Genomic DNA, 6,503 nt, shown 5'->3' with positions numbered 1-6,503 from the left:
CACTGGGAAAGGGCATATCTCTCAAAGTGCTCGCTTTTCTCAACACAACATAGCATACCATAATTCAGCATTTACTCAAATCAATTTTCTTGGACACAATCAAAATAACAGCATACAGTCTAGAGATCAAAATCAAACATCCAAGGCAAAGGAACTCTCTGAGCTCATACTCACGGTTAAAATGTACCAAATCTACACAAATCACTACATTTAAACACGATAAATACCATCACTGACATTCTTCCACTCGCTTCTCTGCAAGGCACTTCTGTCCCTGCCCCCGCAGCCTGCTGCAGCCGGCGCCTCAGGCCTCTCTCGGCTGCTTCAAACACGGGTAGTACTGACCCCCCCGCACTGTAGATTTATTCTCTTTTATACACCATACACTTATCACTTGCACGATTAGAAACACAGCTCACCAACCACACAATGCACACATTAACCATACAGCAACACAGTGTCCGGACATCACACACACACACAAACAAAACACACACGGGCTCAACAGTTCTGCTCTATCAGAACTATGAACCCCCAACACGCATACACGGGTTCACCCGGCTCACCCCTAGAGCCTCTAGCGGTTCTGCTCTATCAGAACTATGAACCCCCAACACACATACACGGGTTCACCCGGCTCATCCCCAGAGCCACTAGCGGTCTGCTCTATCAGAACGATGAATCCTGTCTCTAATACAGCTGCTCTATCAGCTGAACCCAGACATCTCTGGGTGGTTTACTCCCTTGCTCTCCTTTCCCTCCCCCGGGGGCCCCTCAGTACATACCGTATCTTCCTCCGCAGGCCAGCAGGTCGTTGTCTGTCCTCGCAGGTGGCAAATTGAGATGAGCGGAGCCCCACCAGGAAAAAATCCTAGGGCACGCCTTGGAGGTCCGTCTATCCCCCCCTGCCCCTGCGGGGACAGAGAACTCCTGGCTGGCTCGCCATAATGTTTTGCGGAGAAAAGAAGAAACCTCACAACTTTATAAAAGTTGTAAAGCCCGGTATGTTTATTTACGGCGCGCGTCGGACGCAAGTCCCCCAACAAGGCATGTGTGCTTCTGAAGACCTCGGGTCTTCTTTTATCCCCCTTCCAAATGCATATGCATACAGTTTCACAATAAGTTCATACATATTCATTCCGTGTGACATTTAGCACCAGTTCTTCTTTATCAAAGGAATTTCTAAGTCGGGGGCAAATCGACCTTGTGGTTTTTTCTGTTTTTCTTTCTCTGTCTCCTTGCTGTCTCGGCATGCGAGTTCTTCCTCAGCTTTGGCCTCACAGACTTTTCACCTCTCTTAGACACTTCACCTAATTCAGAATGGATCTTTACTCTGTCTCACCCCCTTGACCCCTTGACCACCTCAGTGACCCCTCATGGACCCCAGTGACCCCACTGACCACCCCAGTGACCCTAGTGACCCCAGTGACCCCAGTGACCACCCCACGGACCCCAGTGACCCCAGTGACCCCACTGACCCCAGGGACCCCAGTGACCCCTTGGCCACCCCACGGACCCCAGTGACCACCCCACTGACCCTCCTGACCCCCCCCCCATGGATAACCTGGGACCACCCCAGGACCCTCAGGGACCACCCCGGGACCCCCCCATGGACCCCCTTGACCCCCCCATGGCCACCCTTGGACCCCCCTGGTCCTCAGGGACCACCCCGGGACCCCCAGGACCTTCATGGTACCCCCATGGACCCTCCTGAGCCCTCTATGACCCCCAGGACCCCCCCCCATGGACCCTCATGGACCCCCCTGACCCCTTCAATGACCCCCAGGACCTTCATGGACCCCCATGGACCCTCATGGACCCCCCATGGTCACCCTTGGACCCTCCTGACCCCCCCATGGACCCTCAGGACCTTCACGGACCCTCAGGGACCACCCAGGACCTTCATGGACCCTCCTGAGCCCCCCATGGACCCTCCTGAGCCCCTCAATGACCCCCAGGACCCTCACGGACCCCCCCCATGGACCCTCCTTGACCCTTCCTGAGCCCCCCATGGACCCCCCCATGGACTCCCTTTGACCCCCAGGGACCCCATTGACCCCATGGACCCTCCTGAGCCCCCCATGGACCCTCAGGACCCCCTTGAGGACCCCAACATGGACCCTCCTGAGCCCCCCACCCTCCATGGACCCCCCTGGGACCACCCCAGGACCCTCAGGGCCTTCATGGACCCCCATGGACCCTCCTGACCCCTCATGGACCACCTGGGACCACCCCGGGACCCTCAGGGACCCCCCTGACCCCCCCCATGGACCCTCTGGACCCCCTTGAGGACCCCCCCATGGACCCCCCTGACCCCACTGGGTGCTCAGGACCCCCTGGAGGGCCCCACGGACCCCCGGGACCCCTCAGGGACCCCCGGGACCCCTTGGCCACCCCACGGACCCCGGGACCACCCCATGGACTCGTCACGAAACCTTTGGCCACCCCAGTGACCCCTTGAGCACCCCATGGACCCCCTTGAAGCCCCCAGTGACCCCTCAGGGACCCCAGTGACCCCAGTGACCACCCATGGACCCCTCATGGACCCCACTGACCACCCCAGTGACCCCTCAGGGACCCCTCACAGACCCCAGTGACCCCCTGACCACCCCACTGACCCCTCAGGGACCCCAGTGACCCCAGTGACCTTCATGGACCCTCATGGACCCTCCTGAGCCCCCCATGGACCCTCCTGAGCCCCCCCTGACCATGCCACTGACCCCTCATGGACCCCAGTGACCCCCTGACCACGCCACTGACCCCAGTGAAGCCCCCAGTGACCCCTCACGGACCCCCTGACCACCCCAGTGACCCCCGTGACCCCAGTGACCCCTTGGCCACCCCAGTGACCCCTCATGGACCCCAGTGACCCCCTGACCCCCCAGTGACCCCTTGGCCACCACCCTGACCCCAAGCCAGGGGCGGGGCAATGAACGGCTTTGATTGACAGCTCTGGCCACGCCCCTTTTGGCGGGAGGGGAGCGCTGGGATGGAACTGGAATGGACTGGGATGGACTGGGAGGGAACTGAGATGGACTGGGAGGGACTGTGAGGGACTGGGAGGGAACTGGGATGGACTGGGAGGGACTGGGAGGGACTGGGAGGGAACTGGGAGGGAACTGGGAGGGACTGGGGGGGAACTGGGAGGGACTGGGAGGGACTGGGATGGACTGGGACAAACTGGGGGGGACTGGGAGGGAACTGGGATGGACTGGGAGGGAACTGGGATGGACTGGGAGGGACTGGGAGGGAACTGGGATGGACTGGGAGGGAACTGGGATGGACTGGGAGGGACTGGGAGGGAACTGGGAGGGACTGGGAGGGACTGGGAGGGACTGGGATGGACTGGGAGGGAACTGGGAGGGACTGGGAGGGAACTGGGAGGGACTGGGAGGGAACTTGGAGGGAACTGGGAGGGAACTGGGATGGACTGGGAGGAACTGGGATGGACTGGGAGGGTCCAAAAGGGCTGGGGGGGACTGGGGGGCAGGGAGGGGCCCCCATTGTCCCCTCCCCCTTTTGTCCCCTCCGTGCCCCCCCCGCCCATCGCGTGTCCCGGCCCCCGCCAAGGAATCGATTTTATTGATTGATTGATTGGTTTGACTGATGGATTGATTTTATTGATTGATTGGTTGGTTTGATTGATGGATTGATTTTATTGATTGATTGATTGGTTTGATTGATGGATTGATTTTATTGATTGATTGGTTGGTTTGATTGATGGATTGATTTTATTGATTGATTGATTGGTTTGACTGATGGATTGATTTTATTGATTGATTGATTGATTGGTTTGATTGATGGATTGATTTTATTGATTGATTGATTGGTTTGACTGATGGATTGATTTTATTGATTGATTGGTTGGTTTGATTGTTGGAGTGATTTTATTGATTGATTGATTGGTTTGATTGATGGATTGATTTTATTGATTGATTGATTGATTGGTTTGATTGATGGATTGATTTTATTGATTGATTGATTGGTTTGATTGATGGATTGATTTTACTGATTGATTGGTTGGTTTGATTGATGGATTGATTTTATTGATTGATTGATTGGTTTGATTGATGGATTGATTTTATTGATTGATTGGTTGGTTTGATTGATGGATTGATTTTATTGATTGATTGATTGATTGGTTTGATTGATTGATTGATTTTATTGATTGATTGATTGGTTTGATTGATGGATTGATTTTATTGATTGATTGATTGATGGATTGATTTTATTGATTGATTGATTGGTTTGATTGATGGATTGATTTTATTGATTGATTGGTTGGTTTGATTGATGGATTGATTTTACTGATTGATTGGTTGGTTTGATTGATGGATTGATTTTATTGATGGATTGATTGGTTTGATTGATGGATTGATTTTATTGATTGGTTGGTTTGATTGATGGATTGATTTTATTGATTGATTGATTGGTTTGATTGATGGATTGATTTTACTGATTGATTGGTTGGTTTGATTGATGGATTGATTTGATTGATTGATTGATTGATTGGTTTGATTGATGGATTGATTTTATTGATCGATTGATTGGTTTGATTGATGGATTGATTTTATTGATTGATTTTATTGGTTTGATTGATGGATTGATTTTATTGATTGATTGATTGATTTTATTGTTTGATTTATTTTAATGATTTATTTTATTATTTGATTTATTTATTTCCATTTGTTTTATTGTTCTAATTATTTTATTGTTTGGATTGATTTTATGGTTCAATTTAATGTATTGACTTATTTTATTGTTCAAATTATTTACTTAATTTATTTTATTGTTTGATTCATTTATTTCAATTGATTTTATTGCTTGATTGATTTTATTGTTCGATTGATTTTATTGTTTGGATTGATTTTATTGCTCAATTTAATTTATTGACTTATTTATTTCATTGTTTGATTTATTTAATGGATTTATTTTATTGTTTCATTTATTTATTTCCATTTATTTTATTGTTCGATTGATTTTATTGTTTGGATTGATTTAATTGTTCAATTTAATTTATCGATTTATTTATTTCATTGTTTGGATTGATTTTATTGTTCAATTTAATTTATCGATTTATTTTTTTCATTGTTTGATTTATTTAATTGATTTATTTTAATGTTTGATTTATTTATTTTTATTGATTTTATTGCTCGATTGATTTTATTGTTTGATTTAATTTATCGATTCCTTGATTTTATAGATTGATTTATTTTATTGCTCGATTGATTGTATTGTTCAATTGATTTTATTGACTTCTTTATTTTATTGTTTGATTTATTTAATGGATTTATTTTATTGTTTGATTTATTTATTTTCACTTATTTTATTGATCAATTGATTTTATTGTTTGGACTGATTTTACTGTTTGATTTAATTTGTCGATTGATTGATTTTATCGATTGATTTATTTTATTGCTTGTATTGTTCTATTGATTTTATTGTTGGATTGATTGTATTGTTCGATTTAATTTATCGATTGATTTATTTTATTGTTTGATTGATTTTATTGTTCAATTTAATTTATTGATTGATTTATTTCATTGTTTGATTTATTTAATGGATTTATTTTGTTGTTGGATTGATTGTATTGTTCAATTGATTTTATTGACTTATTTATTTTATTGTTTGATTTATTTAATGGATTTATTTTTATTGTTTGATTTATTTATTTCCATTTATTTCATTGTTCGATTGATTTTATTGTTTGGATTGATTTTATTGTTTGATTCAATTTATCGATTGATTTTATTGCTCGATTGATTTTATTGTTTGATTGATTTTATTGTTGGATTGATTTTATTGTTCAATTTAATTTATCAATAGATTGATTTTATCGATTGATTTATTTTATTGATCAATTGATTTTATTGTTCAATTAATTTTATCATTGGATTGATTTTATTGTTCGATTTCATTTATCAATGGATTTATTTTATTGTTCGATTGATTTTATTGTTTGATTTAATTTATTGATTTATATATTTTATTGTTTGATTTATTTAATTGATTGATTTTATTTTTTGGATTCATTGTATTGTTCGATTTAATTTATCGATTGATTGATTTTATTGATTGATTCATTTACTTTGATTGATTTTATTGCCGGATTGATTTTATCGTTGGATTGATTTTATTGTTCGATGTAATTTATGGACTTATTTATTTTATTGTTTGATTTATTTATTTCCATCTATTTTATTGTTCGATTGATTTTATTGTTTGGACTGATTTTATTGTTCGATTCAATTTATCGACTGATTTAAATTATTATTCGATTGATTTTACTGTTGGATTGATTGTATTATTGGATTTAATTTATCGATTGATTGATTTTATTGCTGGATTGATTTTATTGTTTGGATTGATTTTATTGTTCGATTTAATGTATCAATTGATTGATTTTATCGATTGATTTTATTGCTGGATTGATTTTCTCCAAACCTCTCCTCCCTGGGCTGGGTTTGCCCTTTGCTCGGGGCCATAAATGCCCTGAAAAACCA

The sequence above is a fragment of the Melospiza melodia genome, unplaced genomic scaffold (assembly GCF_035770615.1).
Source record: "Melospiza melodia melodia isolate bMelMel2 unplaced genomic scaffold, bMelMel2.pri scaffold_18, whole genome shotgun sequence".
Taxonomy (NCBI): Eukaryota; Metazoa; Chordata; class Aves; order Passeriformes; family Passerellidae; genus Melospiza; species Melospiza melodia.
This window is presented reverse-complemented; position numbering follows the sequence as displayed.